The sequence below is a fragment of the Dermacentor albipictus genome, chromosome 3 (genome assembly GCF_038994185.2).
Source record: "Dermacentor albipictus isolate Rhodes 1998 colony chromosome 3, USDA_Dalb.pri_finalv2, whole genome shotgun sequence".
Classification (NCBI taxonomy): Eukaryota; Metazoa; Arthropoda; class Arachnida; order Ixodida; family Ixodidae; genus Dermacentor; species Dermacentor albipictus.
The window spans coordinates 34,302,297-34,320,135 of record NC_091823.1 but is presented as its reverse complement, the minus strand read 5'-3'; the positions used below and the strand labels follow the sequence as shown (position 1 = coordinate 34,320,135).

General features: G+C 45.7%; 1 long non-coding RNA gene across 1 annotated transcript in view; it reads right to left on the bottom strand.

Annotated features, from left to right (window-relative positions):
• The window catches only part of LOC135902904 (uncharacterized), a 65,753-nt gene that overhangs the window by 35,956 nt on the left and 11,958 nt on the right, over positions 1–17,839 (bottom strand). The window contains exon 2 of the long non-coding RNA XR_010564641.2: positions 8,161–8,225. This is a non-coding gene — a long non-coding RNA (uncharacterized lncRNA). The remainder of the gene's footprint in view (positions 1–8,160; positions 8,226–17,839) is intronic.

The following is a 17,839-nucleotide window of genomic DNA, read 5'->3' as shown; positions in this document are numbered from 1 at the left end:
CTCTCGGACTTTGTTTCTTTGTTATCTTTTTTTACTTCATGTGATTTTGTATCTTGCTTTCGTTTTTCAGCATTGGGATGCTGTGTATTAAGAGGGGGACCTTGACACATGTACTTATTTCTCCTTTCCTTAGGGACTGGATTTCACCTGCTAACCAGGTAAAGCTATCGCTCTGCTCAAGTCGCGCCTGCATGAGTGGAGCTTACTCGAACGTTTTCGCAGATTCTGTATGTTGCGTATGTTCTCGCCGAACCTTGTGTAATCAGATTGTGTGCGCGGAAAGAATTGTGTAAAACTTTCTGGATGGCACGCAGGCACCAGCGATCACGGTGGAACGTTCGACGAGTCATCTATAAAAGCCGACGCGCTTGACCCGCAGATCAAATTTTCCACGATGGCCGATTTGGCTCGTCCCTATTGTTGCGATTGTGTTACTTGTTTTGCTGGGCGCAAGTTGGTCCAATAAAGAGGTAAATTTGTAACCCACAGTACTCACACTGCGTCGTTTTTCACCGTCAATACATCACGACAATAATTATCCAAGAGAAAATGAGAACTGTCTCACTTATTGAAGTGGAAATAAACTTTGAAATTTGGGTATCTGCATGTTGGCGACGGTTAGCCCTTTTTGCAAGCTAACTTGAAAACGACACCAACAATCAGATACAAGGCACTGAACTTTCAGAGGGCAGGTTAAAAATCCTATTGAGAAAATTGACCCTAGACGGTTTAATATCTGCTAACAAAAAAATGGTAAAAAGAATAAAGAAGAAATACGCAACTATAATTGGTGACAGGAAAATGACGAAGAAAAGAAATGAATATTATAGGCGCGTGATTACGACAATGTCCACACGGTGAATGATAACGTTATTCTTATTGCGCAAGAGATTTGCCTAAAATATCTTCCCTACTTCTTAATGCGACAGTATTATACTGATCATTCAAGAACGCTCAGTGAAAATCGCCAGGAGAAAGAGTGATAAGAAGCAATGAGGCGAGGGGGGTGAACTAGTGTGCAAATGATTCCTTAAAAGGATCGTAATCCTACCTAATTGTGCAAATGTAGGAAGAGGGGGAAGGGGGGTGAAATTAGATGAGAAAGAAGCAAATAGAGCACTGGGTGATGAGGACGACGGCATAGGAGAGGAGGATGCGGGTACAGGCGATTGCGTCAGTGTCAAATGACATCGTTGAATCAATCACTTCGCTCGATGAGAACTTAGCCTACAGTTCGAAAATCAAATCTGCGGCTATACTAGCGTAGCTATACTGTCGACGTGCACAGCCACTATGACTGTTAAGGCACCGTGGTAATGAAGGGCAGCACCTGCACTTCTACTAACCTTCGTCGCTTCGAACGAGCTTGTCGCTTCTTATAAAACTACCTTAAATGCAGTTGTCATTTCCAATTCGTTCAACGATCTCGAACTGCTACAATTTGACTGTTTCGAAAAGGTTACAAAAATTTAAAAAAAATGGAGGGGGAATCATATATGAATGGAGAACCAAAGTGACCCACTGGGAATGCCGCGGTGCAAATGTCATCCAGGTATAGCATCAAACATACTCAGACGTGTCGTGATCCGTTCATTCGCTGGAAGTGTCGCGTTAACGCTGTCACGGTGATTGCGCATTTTTACAGTTATCTGTAAGGTTGCAAGAACCACAGGTAGCCGCGACCAATGCAAGGCTCTATGGCCGTGTCTCTGGTCTCTTCGTCGCTGTCGTCGTCGTCCGACCGACAGTACCATTCGCTCGACTGTCTCGCCACGCTGCCCCCCTGGGGCAAGAGCACTGACCTGGAGCTTGTCAGGACGGAACAGAGGTGGTCGTGACGTTCGTCTTAAGACATCACGACGTGCACGATAGTTGACGGCGGTCGCGTGGGCCGCCCTGGATCGCCGACTGGTTCAACTTGGCAAGCAGCGTGGGTAACTTAGCGTAACAGTCTGTCGGGACCATCGTGGCGAGGCGAGACGTTTTCGGAGATACCGATACGGAGGGACGGAGGCTGGAGCTGCACCAGGGAACCTGAGGAGTAACAAGCGTCCCTGTGGCCCCAATCATGAAGAGCTTTTCGGGAAGCCTTGGACGTCGTTCGTGAGTGATATGACGATCTATGTCGGCTTGCGCTATGGCATCGCGAATGTATGTAGTGGATGAGCTTAGAGCAGCGGGAAGTAAAATGTCGACGAGCAGAGGAAGTTCGCGTTCGTGGAGAAGATAAAACGGTGAATAGCAAGGGGTGTCATGCAGTAACAAATGCAGTTATGTTTCGCAAAGAGCTAGAAAAAGATTCTCTGAACTATTAACCAATCCGAAAGATGTAGTTGACATCATCAGGCGTATATAAAATCGACTGCAGAAAACCCTTTCTCTGATCTGTGAATGGCGCTCTGTCGGAAAACCCAGGCAGCTGCGGAGCAAGACGAAAACAAATGACGAATCCCCAACCACGAACGCACCGTTATTTGTAAATAAAAAGATCTGCACAATGTGCATGCCATGATTTGTGTTTCGACGCACCGTTTTCCAATACTAAGAAAGCCTCGCTTACATGGACAGACGTCAGGGATATGTGTTCTGCGAATTTTTTAACGAGCTATTTGCGAGATTACAGAAAAGGCACTAGGTTGTTCCCTCTGTGTTCTAACAGTTTAACAATACAGACCATGCTATACCGTTTGTGGCTAGGCGTTGCCTTTATGAACTCATATGCTTTCCTCATTGGAATAGCCAATAGCCCCACGTGCGACACATGCAACATGGATGAGACGCTCGCACTTATTATTTGTGTCTGCCCACGATATAGTGTTCAGAGACAAGTGATGTGCAGAGTACTGGACCAGTTGGACAATCGTCCACTATCAGAACTCAAAGCTTTAGGCCAGTGCTCCGAAAGAACATACGCGTTGAAGGCCTTACTCGCGTTATTAAGGTTCCTGCGGTCTACGGGGCTTCACGGTAGACATTAAGAAGGCCGCCCCCTACCACTTTGTATTGTATGCGCTTTGTTCGTGCTCGTCTCTCTTTCTCTTCATCTCCCCCTTCCACTCTGTTTCTCTTTTTATACCCCTTAACCCTTCCCCCTTGCAGGGTAGCGAACCGGAACTACCTCTGGTTAACCTCCCTGCCTTCCTCTGCATTTCTCTCTCTCTCTCTCTCTCTTGTGAAATCATGTAAAGTTGCGCTCACAAGTCTGGGAAGACACAGAAAACAGTACAGGAATGTACACAAAGATAGCGCAGTTCACCACAGACATTTACGGGACATAAATTCTACAAGAGAATGGGAATTTCGGCTCTTCGATGGCATGGAGCTTCTAATTTAACGGATGACCGTGTATGTCGCAAAAACTAGCACAGACTGCGACTTGGAATTCAACGCTATGTGCCTATATGCGTCGCGAGAACTGAAAGAGAGAGAGAGAGAGAGAAAGAGAGAGAGAGAGAAAGAGAGAGAGAGAGGAAGAAAGGAAAGGCAGGGAGGTTAACCAGACGCATATCCGGTTTGAATGTTCTCGCAAATCTGAAACCCTGTAAACTTGTGTGGCGGACTGTGGAAGTACTGCAGTTTCGTAATTACGTGTAAACACTAACAAAAATTCGACGACACGTAGAGAACGCGCCGTTAGTAGGCTATATCCGGGACTTATGTATGCTTTAGAAATTGCAAGTTAGTTGCGAACGTAAAACACTTGGATGCTTTAAAGAAACCCTACGAGGCCAATGCTCAACAAAATTGAACCTTTCCTAACACCACCCCGCGAAATCCCTAAAGAAGTAAAAAAAAAGAAAACAGTGGAGTTGAGGTGCAAACAGGGTGGGCAATACAGGGGAAAATAAAGCAGTTATACTCAACAATACCCTCGTGTAGTTATGTTTATGCGCACATTTCACAACCCAGGGGGCCAAAATTATTCTGGAGTCCTCGGCCACGGCGTCCATCATAGCACCCCAGAGTTGCTTTGGGGCATTAAAATAAATAAATAAATAAATAAATAAATAAATAAATAAATAAATAAATAAATAAATAAATAAATAGAGTGGTTGGGGTCAGTCGGTCGGCTGTCCGTTTTCTTGGACGCGTGAGTCGGGCCTGCTAGCTAAAGGTAAAATAAACATAGTGATAGATCTGGGACAGTTTCGTATTGTAAAGTACGGAGAAAGCTTCTAGTCTACACATTTGCCTTTGCACTTGTAGTCGCTGCGTGCCATTGGCTACCACCGTTTCAGAGGGTGAACTTTGCTTGGCAAATTTGTTAAACAACAACCTCAGTCGTCCTTCGAATTCGGTCCAATCCAACGAAACTCCCCGAGTATGAAATGAAATCTCAAACACGAAACCATACGAGGCTGTGTGTGCGCACAGCCTCCCCCAATGCACGGAGGAAGGATGACGGGCGAAAAAAAAAAGAAGAAGACAAAAAGGAAAGCACCTCGCCCGCGCGCTCATTCTCGTGGACGCCGCGAGAGCGCGCGCGGGGAGCACGCGGTTCGTTCCACGGGCGCGCTCTTTCGGCCCAGCAGCAGAGCCTGTCGGGCCGGTGTCGTGCACGGACGCGTGGTTGGTGAACTGCTGCGCCACTGCGTACGCTCCGAAGCTTTTGACGTCGTCTGCGCGGCGTCGCGCGGTTGTGGGTGACAAACCACCATCTGCGAAGTCGCCGCGAACGTTTGATTTGCGGATAGACACGGGCGGACAACTCTTTTCGAAACTGCGGCGAGCTATGCCGCCGGGTGCACAGTCTCCCGGATCGGCTCCTGCAGGTAAGTTTTTTTTTTTTAGAGCTCTGTGCGCCACGACACAGGCTTGGATTTGACATGTGGTGCGGTGCTACGAGGGAGAGTGTGTCCTGTACTAGGCGGCCACTGAACCCGTGCAGACGCGTGTAGAAGCGCGAAAGATGAAGTACAGAAAAAACGAAATGGGACTACTGTTTTCATTTCGGTAACTCATCAGCTGAGAAGACTCAAACTGACTTCGGCGACTTGCGTTAAAAAAGAAATGAAATACAGACCGGCGTTGTCGTCTTGGTAGCTCATAGTCAACGGTTGTGATGGCAGAAGCTGAATGCCGGAATAAGACACGGCGAGAAGCATTTTAATTTCCGTCATTCGTTGTTTGCGATATATTGAAGAAAATTTATATATATATATATATATATATATATATATATATATATATATATATATATATATATATATATATATATATATATGATGAAGAAGAAGAGTACGACGTACGTTCAATAAGCACAGTATGGTTGACTTTGACAAAGGCTAGTCTACCAGCCGAAACGTCAGTCAAATATACTGTGCAAATATATATATATATATATATATATATATATATATATATATATATATATATATATATACATATATATATATATATATATATATATATATATATATATATACATATATATATATATATATATATATATATATATATATATATATATATATATATATATATATATATATATATATATATATATATGCTAAGTGCGAAAACACTTCGCCTTGTTTTTTTTTTAAAGACTGCAACCAAATCAGAGAGTGCTCTTTATAGTTGCAGTTTTTATTGACCAGTATGTTGAGGTAGCCCGCCCCTACTCTGGCCCAACTTCCTGAATTTCAGAATTAACGCCGGTGAAACGCAGACACTCCGCACCTTCCACGGAAGCGCGCCGACAGCGTCCGCACGCGCGGCGCGGCTCCAACGCGAGTGAAACAGCGTGGCAGAGACAGCTTTACAGGGGAAACCGTGATAAATGATGATTACGGCCGAAGGCCCCGCAAACTAGCTGATAGGGCGGCTCATTAGAATGCTCCTTTAGGGACCAATCGGCCGGACCAGTTAATGAGCACACCGGCGAGCGCCGAAATGTAGGCCTCACGGCGTGGCTGCCCAGGTTAAGCGTGCGGGACGACGCCCGCTGAGTCTGCGGCGTAATCGTCGCTCGACTCGCCACAAAGCATTTGCAGCCCTGCGTGCGAGGGGGGGGGGGGGGGGGGGGGGACTCGCCCTGGATCCCGCCGGCTGCACGAGGGCGAGTCCGGGAATATGCGCGCCGATTTCGCGGTGTCGTCGCCTGATGGAGACGGATGCGCTTGTTTGACGAGAGCGCCAGGCCGTCGCAAGGGAGCAAAGAAGGAGGCGCAGAGCACCGGGCCGACTTCTCGCCGACGGGGTCATTCTTGCGGGTGCGCTCTTTTCACCGGTTGCAAAACATCGCTCGACTCGCTGTTTCTTTCTTTGCGCATTCGACGGAGAAAGGGAATAGAAATAAAAGGTGAATCGGCTTTTCGGTAGTATACGCGCTTACTCTTCTAAGGGGATTGTCTACCGTGCAGACGACGTACGGACGAGCAGAGAAACAGACGACGTGAGTGGTGCGGTGTTTTCTGCTTTCTTGCAAGTCTGCTGGTCGTCTGCACTGTAGAAAATCAGCCATGAATTGCAAGCAGGCCGGCTTTGACTTTTCGGAATAATTTTCTTTCGGAGTAACCATTTGTGTCCAGTTGACCTTGACAGACACAGATGCAACACTTCTTTGCGTATCATTATACTGCAAAATTCTTAAGGTGCTTAGAAATAGCTCCAGCGAATTGGTACGTGCACTACAATACTAACGGTATAACTGCGTATGTGAAAAACGCCAATAGAATCACAATAATAACAATAAGTTCTACTACGTGTCAGCAAATTGGTAAATAAAATCACAGCGTCCTGTTATACAATGACTGCACAATGAAAAGTAAAGAAAAAGGCACGTGGATTTATTATAACTAATTACCCACGCACAAACGTTAAAAAGCAACATAATTTACATATTTTCTTAATAAGCGACGCTCATACAGGTTTGTGCTACGACCATCACAGCACACATTCTGGCATTGAGCGCTTTGCTCTTGACTACTACTGAACGTAGAACACGACTGGTCTTTTGCGCACTTCGATATTCAGCTGGTGAGGGTGACTGACCGAAAGGGTGACCGTAGGTCCATTTATTCGCGTCCAACCTTCACTAAACGAACTACCCTGACGAGCTTTCAAGGCGACGTTCACGGGATTCGGAACTCATTCTTCAGTTCAAATATGGGCGTGCGGTTGCCTCTGGTTCATGTAGCGCACACAATACGATGGCTCGGTTGCAAATCCTTTGAACGCGAACCGGAATGGCTGACCCCACTCTCGCCTTGCGAAATAACTGTCGGGTATACTATGTGTGCTATGAAAACCGTGTGAAGCGGTGCACTTCGATGTAGGCATCATAGTGACGATTTCGCATTTTCATTTTCAGTTCTATTGAAATAAAAATGTGCAGCTTCAATTTTCCAAACCTGTTTCTTTTTTGACCACGAGATGAATTATTGGTAGGGCTTGGCTTTTGTTTGAGTAATGAATGGTGCAAACCTTTGCAATTGGATATTTTTTTTTATTATTTACAGAGCCTGAATGGTCGTCTAATCGCTGTCAGCCTTGGCGCTTTAAACACAACCAAAGTATAGTAACGGCGACAGACGTTACAGGCTTTCCTACTTTTCAGGAGTTATACCGAAATACGTCAGTATTGAGACTCGAAGGTTCGTAAGTTTAGGGTTAGAGTTTAGGAAAATGGGACTATACAGAAACGGAGCGGGCGCATCCTTTCATCGTGTTGTCGCTTGAAACTCGGCAGAGATGTGTTCCATAACGAATCGTTACGTTTGCCACGCAATCGCCTCTATCGATCGGTTTCGGCCGTGGCGTCTTCAGACGACGTGATTACCGTCCAGATATATTGTGCGACTCGCGGGAAGTAAACAGGAAGACGTTTGTGTGAGTTTAGTTATTGAAAAGTGGCCATGATGGAAACGCGAGGAAAGTCATATTGCAGACGTCCCTGGAGAGACGAGATAGCATGTCCCGTTATGAATGCGCGTTTCATTGCATTAGTGTGATGAAGTTTAATAGGCAAGTGTGGAAAAAGAATTGAAAAATAATATAAAACGTTTTTTTACCCTTTTTGTAATACCAAGCAGAGTGGTACTCTTTTGTCCAATATCTACCGTTTTAGAACCCTATCTGTTAAGCAAAAATGTTTAAGCCGTAAGAAATAATATCACAGAGCTTTGTGAGTGAATTCTAATAAAAAAGACTACTTACAGATAAAGGACGACGATAGCACTGTCATGAAAAGCACTTTTGTGAAGGTGGCCTTGGTGAGGAAACTAACCATATGAAAAAAAAAGAAACAAGAAGAAATTAAGGCATTTCTGAGTTATTCTGATATTACAGTTCATGTGCGAAGTTTGTGAAATAACAACTTTTAGCTCTTTATTATGTACTTATCGATGCATACAGCCACCCGATTTCTTGGCATTAGCAACGGGGTTGCAGACATGATTGAAGAGACGTAAGCAACCGAGAGGTTCTGCGTAACCTTGCAAATACGGGTAAACACAACAAGAACACGACTGTGTACATTTATGGCAGTGAAAATAAACTTATGCAATTAATGTTATCAGAAAAGGCATTCCAGCTTTTTCAAGAAGTCGTTAGGGTGCAAAAGGTTAAACAAGAAAAAGAAAAGGAAAGCTATGTTGAGTCATTTCACTATTTCGCTGTGCACTGCAAGATCAATTACTGTACAAGTAGAACATTTTTTTTCTTTTTTTTCTACAGAACAATGGGGCTAATCAGTGTTCAGAGCGAAAATTGGCCACTCGGAAATTTCGCGGATCTTTTGTTTCACTCTTCGAGCCAGAAAAATGGGAGCCCACTTAATCGATTTATATAGGTGATGGTTATTCAAAATCTTGGCGACATTATTCGGTGGCTTTCTGGCAACATTCGACTGTCAAATGAACATGCACATATGATATGCAGAAATTAAAAGAAAATAATATCAAGGAAGGCTATCATGCGCTATCGGGGGTCGAATTGACATTTATTTTTTCATTTCGTAAGAAATTTTCTCATTGGTTGGTTACATTAATAAATATTACGTTCGCTAACCCAATTGGTCGGCAGTTTACATAGCACCTTAAAAAAGTATTTTGTGAATACGGGTCTCGAACTGCGTCTTGTTGTCTTCCATTCATTTTTTTTCTGATTTTACGCGAATATTCTCTCGCTGAGGGCGGGGTGTAGTGCAAGTATGGTTGGGAGGCAAACGCAATAAGAGTTCGCGCGCAAATTACAGAAAAAAAAACACGCACGACCTCGCATCAAAACTTTATTTCGAGGCAGACAGAGCGGTAATTGTCTTCTGAAGACGAGAGGAGAGGGCGCATTATTGACTGAGACGAGATCGCAGAGTCGAGGCCTTTGCATTGTAGGCTGACCGTCGGTGAACCTCCACCAAATATATGTCGGGCATATTGATACTCAGGTCGCAGAAAAGAACGTCAATAGTGATTTGTTTACCTCTTTCCTATTTTGGTTCAGCGAAAGCGAAGGGTCGAAAAAAAAGGTATATATATCTCAGGGGATAGTTGCTGAATTATGCGGCTGCCACGGGGCACCGGTGTAAAAGCTCCGGGTATGGCGCCGATGTTCTCGCTTCCAGGACGCGTCTGTTGCATACGTCGAGGTCTCTCCACACCTCCACCAGAAATGTCGCGGTCTAGGAAAACGGGTGACCTTTAGTTTGAAGCGTCGTCTAACCGTTGACTGAGCGCACGAAAAACTCAAGCGCCCGCGAAAGAAAGAACCTCTCGAAACAACAATGTGAACGTAAAACGACAATCAACAAGGCGAATACAAGGTGACAATGAACAAAAGGAAAATCAGACATCCACCTGTTCGTAGCAATTGCTACAAAGGAAACTCATACGGGTTCCTTCGAAAGAGAAGCCTCATAGTTGAAGAAAAATTCGTCCTGGTCCGGGACTCGAACCCGGGACCACCGCCTTTCCGGGGCAGCCACTCTACCATCTGAGCTAACCAGGCGGCTAGCAGATGGCAGGGCGAAGTCGAATTTGTCGACAACACGAAGCAAAGGCAAGTCCGGACCAGGAGGAATTTTTCTTCAACTATGAGGCTTTTGTTTCGAGGAACCCGTATGGGTTTCCTTTGTAGCAATTGCTACGAACAGGTGGATGTCTGATTTTTTCCTTTGTTCATTACTTCTCTCCACCTTGCAGGTTTGCGCAGAACTACTACGTCAAACACAAGGTGACAGCACAAACAAACAACCCTCTTATTTTACATTTTATGTATTTACTTCAATTTCAGGGGAAGACATTAATGACGCGCGAGAAAGGGGGGGAGCAAGAAATGGGAATGTACAAACGGACGAATAGCGGAGGCAAACGATCGAGACGTAAATGTCGGCCGCGCAGGATTTCCTGTGGGGTTCCGCGTGTATACACCCGCTTTCTGAGTAAAACCATGAACCAGCCCGTTTCCAATATCCGAAACTGAGAAGAAACAGCCACGCGACCAGACGGACGTGTCTGGCAACGCGGTTGCGTGGAACGTATACGGGCTCGATATACGGCTGCATTCAAAGCAGGAATGACCGCAGATTCCGAGTTTTTTCTCGATGCCGGGCACCACCAGCGCGGTTCACTCTCCGATGAATAATTGAGCAATAACAAACCGCGCATGCCCCCCGGTGTAGGCTTTGTTATGGCACGTTTTAGGTTGTTCGCGAGGTCGGAAAACGAGTGACTGGGAGACGTTATTGCGGCGTGGTTTAATCGGTTCGCGCTGGTTAAGTGAGGGTCAGTTTTACTAAACTTACATCAGTTGCAGTCGTAACGCTTTTATTCGGCCACATACGAGTCATGTAGTCGAAGCCCAGGACTCGGTGGCTTTTTAAAGGCCAAGCTTTCTCTGATTATCCTCCCGCGTTTTGGCATGGCTGCTGGCTGCTGGATTGGTCAGTATCTCGGCGGATGTGTTTGTGGGTAATCTATACGGATGTTAGACATGCGCATGCCAGCGAACGCTTGCACGCACTTGTAACCTTCGTTACCTTCGTTGTTACCTTGGTAACCATCGCAGGCACTTGCGAACGGGCTTGTACCACATGTACCACGTAAATTGTGCCAATAATGACACGTGTACTTATCTTTATCGCGCAACCACGTTTCGCCGCTAGCTAGTTTTGTATTCCACCGTACTGCTTCTTTCGTCACCGTCACTACCACGTGACAATATTAAATGCATGTGCCACGTAGCTGGACAGAACAAAAGTAACGTTGTCTGCCGCGGTTTGGGGCAAGTCAGACAATTGTTTACGTCGCTTTGTTGCATAATTGGTTATTAGAGACAATAAACAGCTCAAATATTATATTCGGAGCTAAACTGTCGATGAGAAAATGGTACACCACCCTGACAAATTCCCCGATCCAGCTTTCCGTCACCCAATACGTGGTACATAGAAGCTTCTTTTATCCTTCTTTCTTTCTCACCTATTGCATCCACCTGCCCCTCCCTCAGTACAGGGTAGCCAACCGGAGATAATCTCTGGTTAACCTTCCTGTCTTTCCTTTGCCTTTCTTTCTCTCTCTCTCTCTCTCTCTTTCTTTCCAAGCCCGAAAGAAAGCTCACGATACACAAGAAATGTGCAGCGTGGCTAGTCGCTCGGCATCGTTTCTTTTCCACAGCTTGTTCTGCGTAACAAAAATAAATAAATAACTAAATTTCTACATAAAACAGTATCATATAATGTCGGCTCACAAATGTCTCTGAAGCACGGAAAACGCTGCGAGAAAGGACGCTCGCGTTTATTCAAACACACCGTTAATAAAAAAAAAGAAAAACGTCCCGGTTAAACGGTGACAGCGGCGGAAAACGCGAACGCCGCACCCAGGCATGCGCGTGCTCGCAGACGTTCTGGAAGATGACACGCGCCGTTCTCCGAAAGATATTTCTCACAATCGGCGGGAGCCTCGCTGCGGTCGAACCGAGCCCCGAAGTGCGACGTACGAACGCCGGCGCGGGCCGAGCCACGCATCCGGTGTCGTACGTCGCTTTATCATCGTCTCGTGCACGTGTTTGTGGCAGCGAGCCACCACGACGCCGTCTCTTCGATAACGGACGACGTCTAGGCTTTCAGACGGGCAGCCGCTGCCCGAAGCGGCGCACCAGTTTTTTAACACCCACTGCTAGTGTTGTCAAGTTCCCGCGCAGAAGTTTTTTTTTTTACCGATGCGACTATCCCTCCACTTTTCTGTAATGATCAATAGTTCCACAGCTCTATTCGAAGATAAGCAATAAAAATATACCAAAAGCAGTGTATTAATATTTGGGGTTTTACGTGCCAAAACCACTTTCTGATTATGAGGCACGCCGTAGTGGAGGACTCCGGAAATTTTGACCACCTGGGGTTCTTTAACGTGCACCTAAATCTAAGCACACGGGTGTTTTCGCATTTCGTCCCCATCGAAATGCGGCCGGCGTGGCCGGGATTCGATCCCGCGACCTCGTGCTCAGCAGCCCAACACCATAGCCACTGAGCAACCACGGCGGGTACCAAAAGCAGTGTATAGGAATGGAACAAAATGAACACGGGCTAAAAAAAAAGAAACAATACTTTTGACCGGAACAAAAACGTAACCAAAACAGTATTTATTCTTTTTGTTTCGGAGTGAAACCCAAATATTTTTGATCGGTTTTCGCTTCAAGGGGGAAGTCGGCAATCCGAAACGACCGACGTTAGGGCAACGTCAGAATCAACGCGTATCTAAGGGGTCTGCATAAGCACGTATTTCAAGCATGGATAGTGCTAGCGATAGCCCGTCGAGCACTCCACTAATCTAAGTGTGCCGCTAGGTACACTCACTAGCAGATCGGCATCGTAGCGAAACCCAAGGCTTGCGCGCTGAAGAGCTGATCGTTTCGTTTTCCGAGGTGTATGAAGCTTTGTTACTGAAATTTTAGAGTTCGTTTATGTTCGTTTAAGTTCACTTTATCGGAACAGCGGCCCCGCATTTCGGCGCGTACAGTCGATGACTTCCTGCTTCTGAGATCATCCTCAGTGCCTAGGTGCTGAGAATGATCTCAGAATTCATAATTCCCTTATTGAGAAAACGGAATAGTATGTTTTTATTGTTGCTTTGCTTCGAAAATTTTTGCATGCGAACCAAAGCCGTTATGAACAGTTACGGATCTTTCTTTTTTTTTTTGGTTTGTCTGGAGCAAAACCGGAACAACACTTCCTTCAGTGGAAAGAAACTAAAACCAGAACGAAAAACATTTCGTTCTGACATTCTGACTGAAAGTTACAACACACTGAAATCGACTACATCAGGACAGAAACACTGGCAGCGGGTAAGTGACCCGGCTAGTCACAGCCGCCGCTGAAGTGTTTACGGACCGTGCACTTGAGAAAAATGTTGAATTAATGAGCAGTTTGCTAACTGCTGCCAGCAAAACCGTGCAAAGACATCCTTTTCGCATATGTTAGTACTCAATAAAAATCCGAATATCGGAATGCCTGCTCAGTTTGTAGAAATATTAAGCGTTCTAAAGAGAATAGCTTTATTTGGTTATTTCACCCGTATTCGTGTTCAGTGATAGGTGTGTGGTCTCGTGCAACTAAGTTGCCGCTGAACACCAACTATTAAAGTATTTCTTTAGATGTATGTGCTGTTGCGCGAGAGCTTTGTGGCGTGTGAAGGTTCAGATTCTGTGGTGCAGCCCTCAGAAAGGACAGCCGATATTGTTTTCCCGGAGCCCTCTCCTCCGTTGGCGGCTGTGGGAGAGGGCTCTCGTGGCAGGAGAGGGGGTGGTAGTCGCTCCCCCCCCCCTCCACCGGCGCTCACGCTGTTGGAGGCAACACACATTTTGCGCATCGGCTCATACCTATAGCCCCCTACACTACCGCTACACTATACCGCTGTCAACGACTCTGTGGCCGAATTTCATAAGGCTTTTCGTTTCTAAGTGTTCTTACAGAGGAAAAAGCTCTAGGACACTGGTCCAGACGGGTTTCGGCGCTCAAGGCCTTAAGGACTTTGCTGAAGTCTTTAAGGACATGCGAATTGTGCGATCGCCTTTGAATGTTGTAACGCGTAGTATCGCGTTACTGTGTGATCTTTCTGGTTTCCACACTTTTTACGATTCTTATCCATTCTCCATTTATTCCCTTAACCCCTTTCCCCAGCACAGGGTAGCCAGCCGGTGCTTACCTCCCTATTTTTCCTCCCCTTTGTTTCCTCCTCCTCCTTGCCAATCTTCCGGCGATCTTCGCTTATGACGTGCCCAGATTCAGGATGGGTTGAAATATTCTTTAACGAACAGTTCTCTCGGGAGAGCGTTTTGTGAATGCCGGTCCCGTTCTAGGCGAAATTGCGCTACGAATGAACGAACGCTACTTAAATATTCTCACTACAACAAATATATGCATCCAGGCACATCGTCTATTTCTTATAGAGAATAGTTATAGAAGCGCTCCGCCATTCGTTTGTAGTGGCAGTCATCGTCGATGGTTCCTGCACAATTCCGTTTCTCAACTCCCGCAGTCCTCACGGCTAGCGATGGCTTCTCTGCAATACGACCGTTATTGCAAAAATGCTTGCTTTACAGAAACCTCTCGTGCTTGGAGAACTCGACTGCGTTCAACCGTATAGCTTCTATTGAACTGGCAGTTCTAATGCGCTTTGAGGTATGAAAATAAGCCGCAGTATTTTGGACGCTGCATTGTGATAGTGCATCTGAAAATTTAAATGTTGGTTTCCGGGCTCAGTATTGAAATATGAAACTTTTATCGGTCCCCGTCGCCATGTATAAACGTTTGACACCGACTGTACGCTGCAGGAATAGTGAGACAAGATGGAGTCGACGCTAGATAAGGGAGACTGAAGACCCGTGGCGTCAGTTATTTATTGTAAACTTAATGCAAGACCCAAGGACGACAACGAATTCGTGGTTAAAAGTGAGATGTGTATGGGTGCGGTCATGTATTCGCAAAGACATTCGTTTTTTGTGTGTGCAGGTTGTTTCAACATTTTTGCCGGTTCCCGTCAGAAAGAAGCGCATACACTAGCGTATAGTGTTTCTGAAACACTAAAACAAATCATAAAAGGTTGCAACTTGTAGTTTCGTTACAGCGAAGCTGTCAGCCTCTAGTTGGTCAGCATTTTTTTGTGTCCGAGGCGGAGACGAAAAAATGTGGACCGCAACATGTCAGCAAAAATGTGGACCAGTCGCGGTGACTGTGCAGGGCCAGGAGGAGCGGCTCGTACCCCCGTAAGGCAGAGACTTCAATCATTCAGCAAAATGAAGCGAACAGCGCATACGTACTTAGGAATCGCGCATGCAACATACAGAACAGCATAGGCTTCAATAAAGAACGAGCGCAAAACAGACATCCGTACCACATAATTGATAACAAGGCGTTCCTGATAACAGTTCGAAGCGCGTAGCGCTCCCCGCATACGTTTCCCAGTAAAGATTACTACTGCGCAAGCTTCCTCGCCGACGGCAGCTTGCGACGTGGGGAGTGACGTCACTAGCCTTTCGTATATAGAAGAACCAGCCTAGCAACTAATTTCGATGTTGTTGCAGCACCGCTGTGGGCAGCAGCAGGCCATTAAAATCACAATTACTCTCATTACTGCCACTAAAATTAGTACTACAACGCAATAAAGCATTGAGTATCCCCCCTCACCAGTTGTAGTGATGGTTTTCAACAGCTTCACTGAACATCCACTTTCGCAGGGCCAGGATGGCGAGTAAATTTTTTTCTTTTAAGAACTATATTCAGCAGAATTGTTACACCTGTGGTTCGGTTCTACAGCATTGTGTGCTCAGCCACTGAAAGTTGACCCCCAGTACAGTCATTTGCGTCAATGCTGCAGAGGTCACGAAAGGACAACTTATGGAAAGGGTCAAGGACAGGAACCCACACTTTAATGAGTTCGTACGGGCATTTAAAATGCGTACAGCATTGAGATCATTAAGACTTTGAAGGCTCTCGTCATACGTAACAGCTCATCGATTTGTACGATCGAGCAGATACATTTGTTGTGGGTCCTTTTGTTGCAGAATATGCGTGACAGACTGCCGTCAGATACGCAACGCTTTGTTTGCTTGCACACGCTAGCAGCTTGAGCCCCGGTGATTTCTTGAATGCATGAGCGGTTGCTTCCTTAGCAGTCGCTTTCTTACAAAACTACCCCTTTTTTGTTTGTTCCAAGAACCTTGATAGTACGAGGTACGCACTCCCCACTTGAGCAACAGCTGATCAATGTTCCTGATGGATCAACGGTAACTTATGTGGGTCAATTCATTGCGACACTCGCGTGATTGGCCGGCGTCATTAGAAAGAGATCTGCATTGATTGCCGCGGCCAACATTTTATGCTCCTTACATTCTTTCAACGTAGCGGATGCTTTTTTTGCAGTGCGATCATTATTGCAAAAATGCCCGCTTTACAGGCGCCTCTTTGTTTGGATAACAAGCCAACAACATAGAATCGAAGTGTTTGCATTCAGATAGCCGCTCTAACGCACTATCAAGTATAAATTACGCATCAGAATCTTGGAGGTTACACTGTTACAGTGTATACATGCACGTTGCTTGCAGCAATGAATATTGATGATCTTGAGCAAGAACGCTATCTTATCAGCGTTCACATGCATTACCGTGCGACATTTAGCCTTTACATGGGCTGGATAAAAGTCTGAATCGGCAACATGATCCGCATTAATAAATGCGCGTATGGTAGAATTCTTCGTGAGAAAAAATTCCAGCCGAATCTGAAAGTGGACATCTTATCAGCGAAGGCGACCACCTAATTGCAAAATAACACTAACGAACGAAGTTTTGCGAATTCGGCCCCTGGGACGAACACGCAAGACAATCAGCAACATAGCCCAAACTACTAGATATAAGTCTCTGAATATGTTTAGAAGAAAAAACGTTTAAAAATATCAGAACGAAAACTCCCTCTTTCGGTTCCACGCCAATGTCACGCTTTTGATGAGGCCCAAGTTAAGTTCTACAGCATTCTTTCCTATTGAACATCGTTCACTCTGAGAAGTCCTGCGTGACGGGTGTTAGAGTGAGTTAAGGTTGCGAGGCAGAGGAAAGAAAAAGAAACTGCCCCTGTCCTCACGTTACTTCTTGACGCCAGTGGTAGCTCTGCGACTATATACAGCACCGTGCAATGACATACAACGCTATGCAGCTATTTAGGAGGTTATGCAGGCATATACAAAACTATACGTACATTGTCATGTAAAGAACAACACGCAAAGACGCCATACACTACACGAGGAGTTGGCATGGGGAAGCAGTTCAACGCCCTGCTTTTATTCTCATCCGCGACCTCTTTCACGTCCTCTACGCGCGCGAAAGCAGCTTCGAGGTGAAGGCACCCAACGCCCCCTACACCCGGTGTCGCGAAGCTTCCGCCTGCAACAGCATCTGTCTAGGACGCCACTGCAAGATACGTGGGTCAATCAGGAGTCAGTGCAATACCCGGTTGACCGCGCTGATTTTCGTTGCCTAATTATGATGCACAGCAATGCCTTATGCTGTTGCTGATGTGCGTAAACCGTTGTGTGACGCTCTAGAATGCATTCAAACAGTTGGATGTTATTTATATGCCTATTTCATGCTATAGCATGTTCTCTTTCGTGAGCTTTATGCACCGATTTCATTCAGCACAATTCGCGTTGCACACCGATTCGCACCACGAGACTGCCATCTAAGGCATTTAGCCTGAGAATATGTTAGTTAACAGAGGCTAGCGTGCGATAAATATCAAGCTGCGTCATTAGAGACAGAAACACGTACTGCATAGTTTATCGTCATGAACAATATACGCGTATTGCGTGTATGGATGGTGCGCATGGCGATGGCTGTAGAGTGCACCGGATGCTTA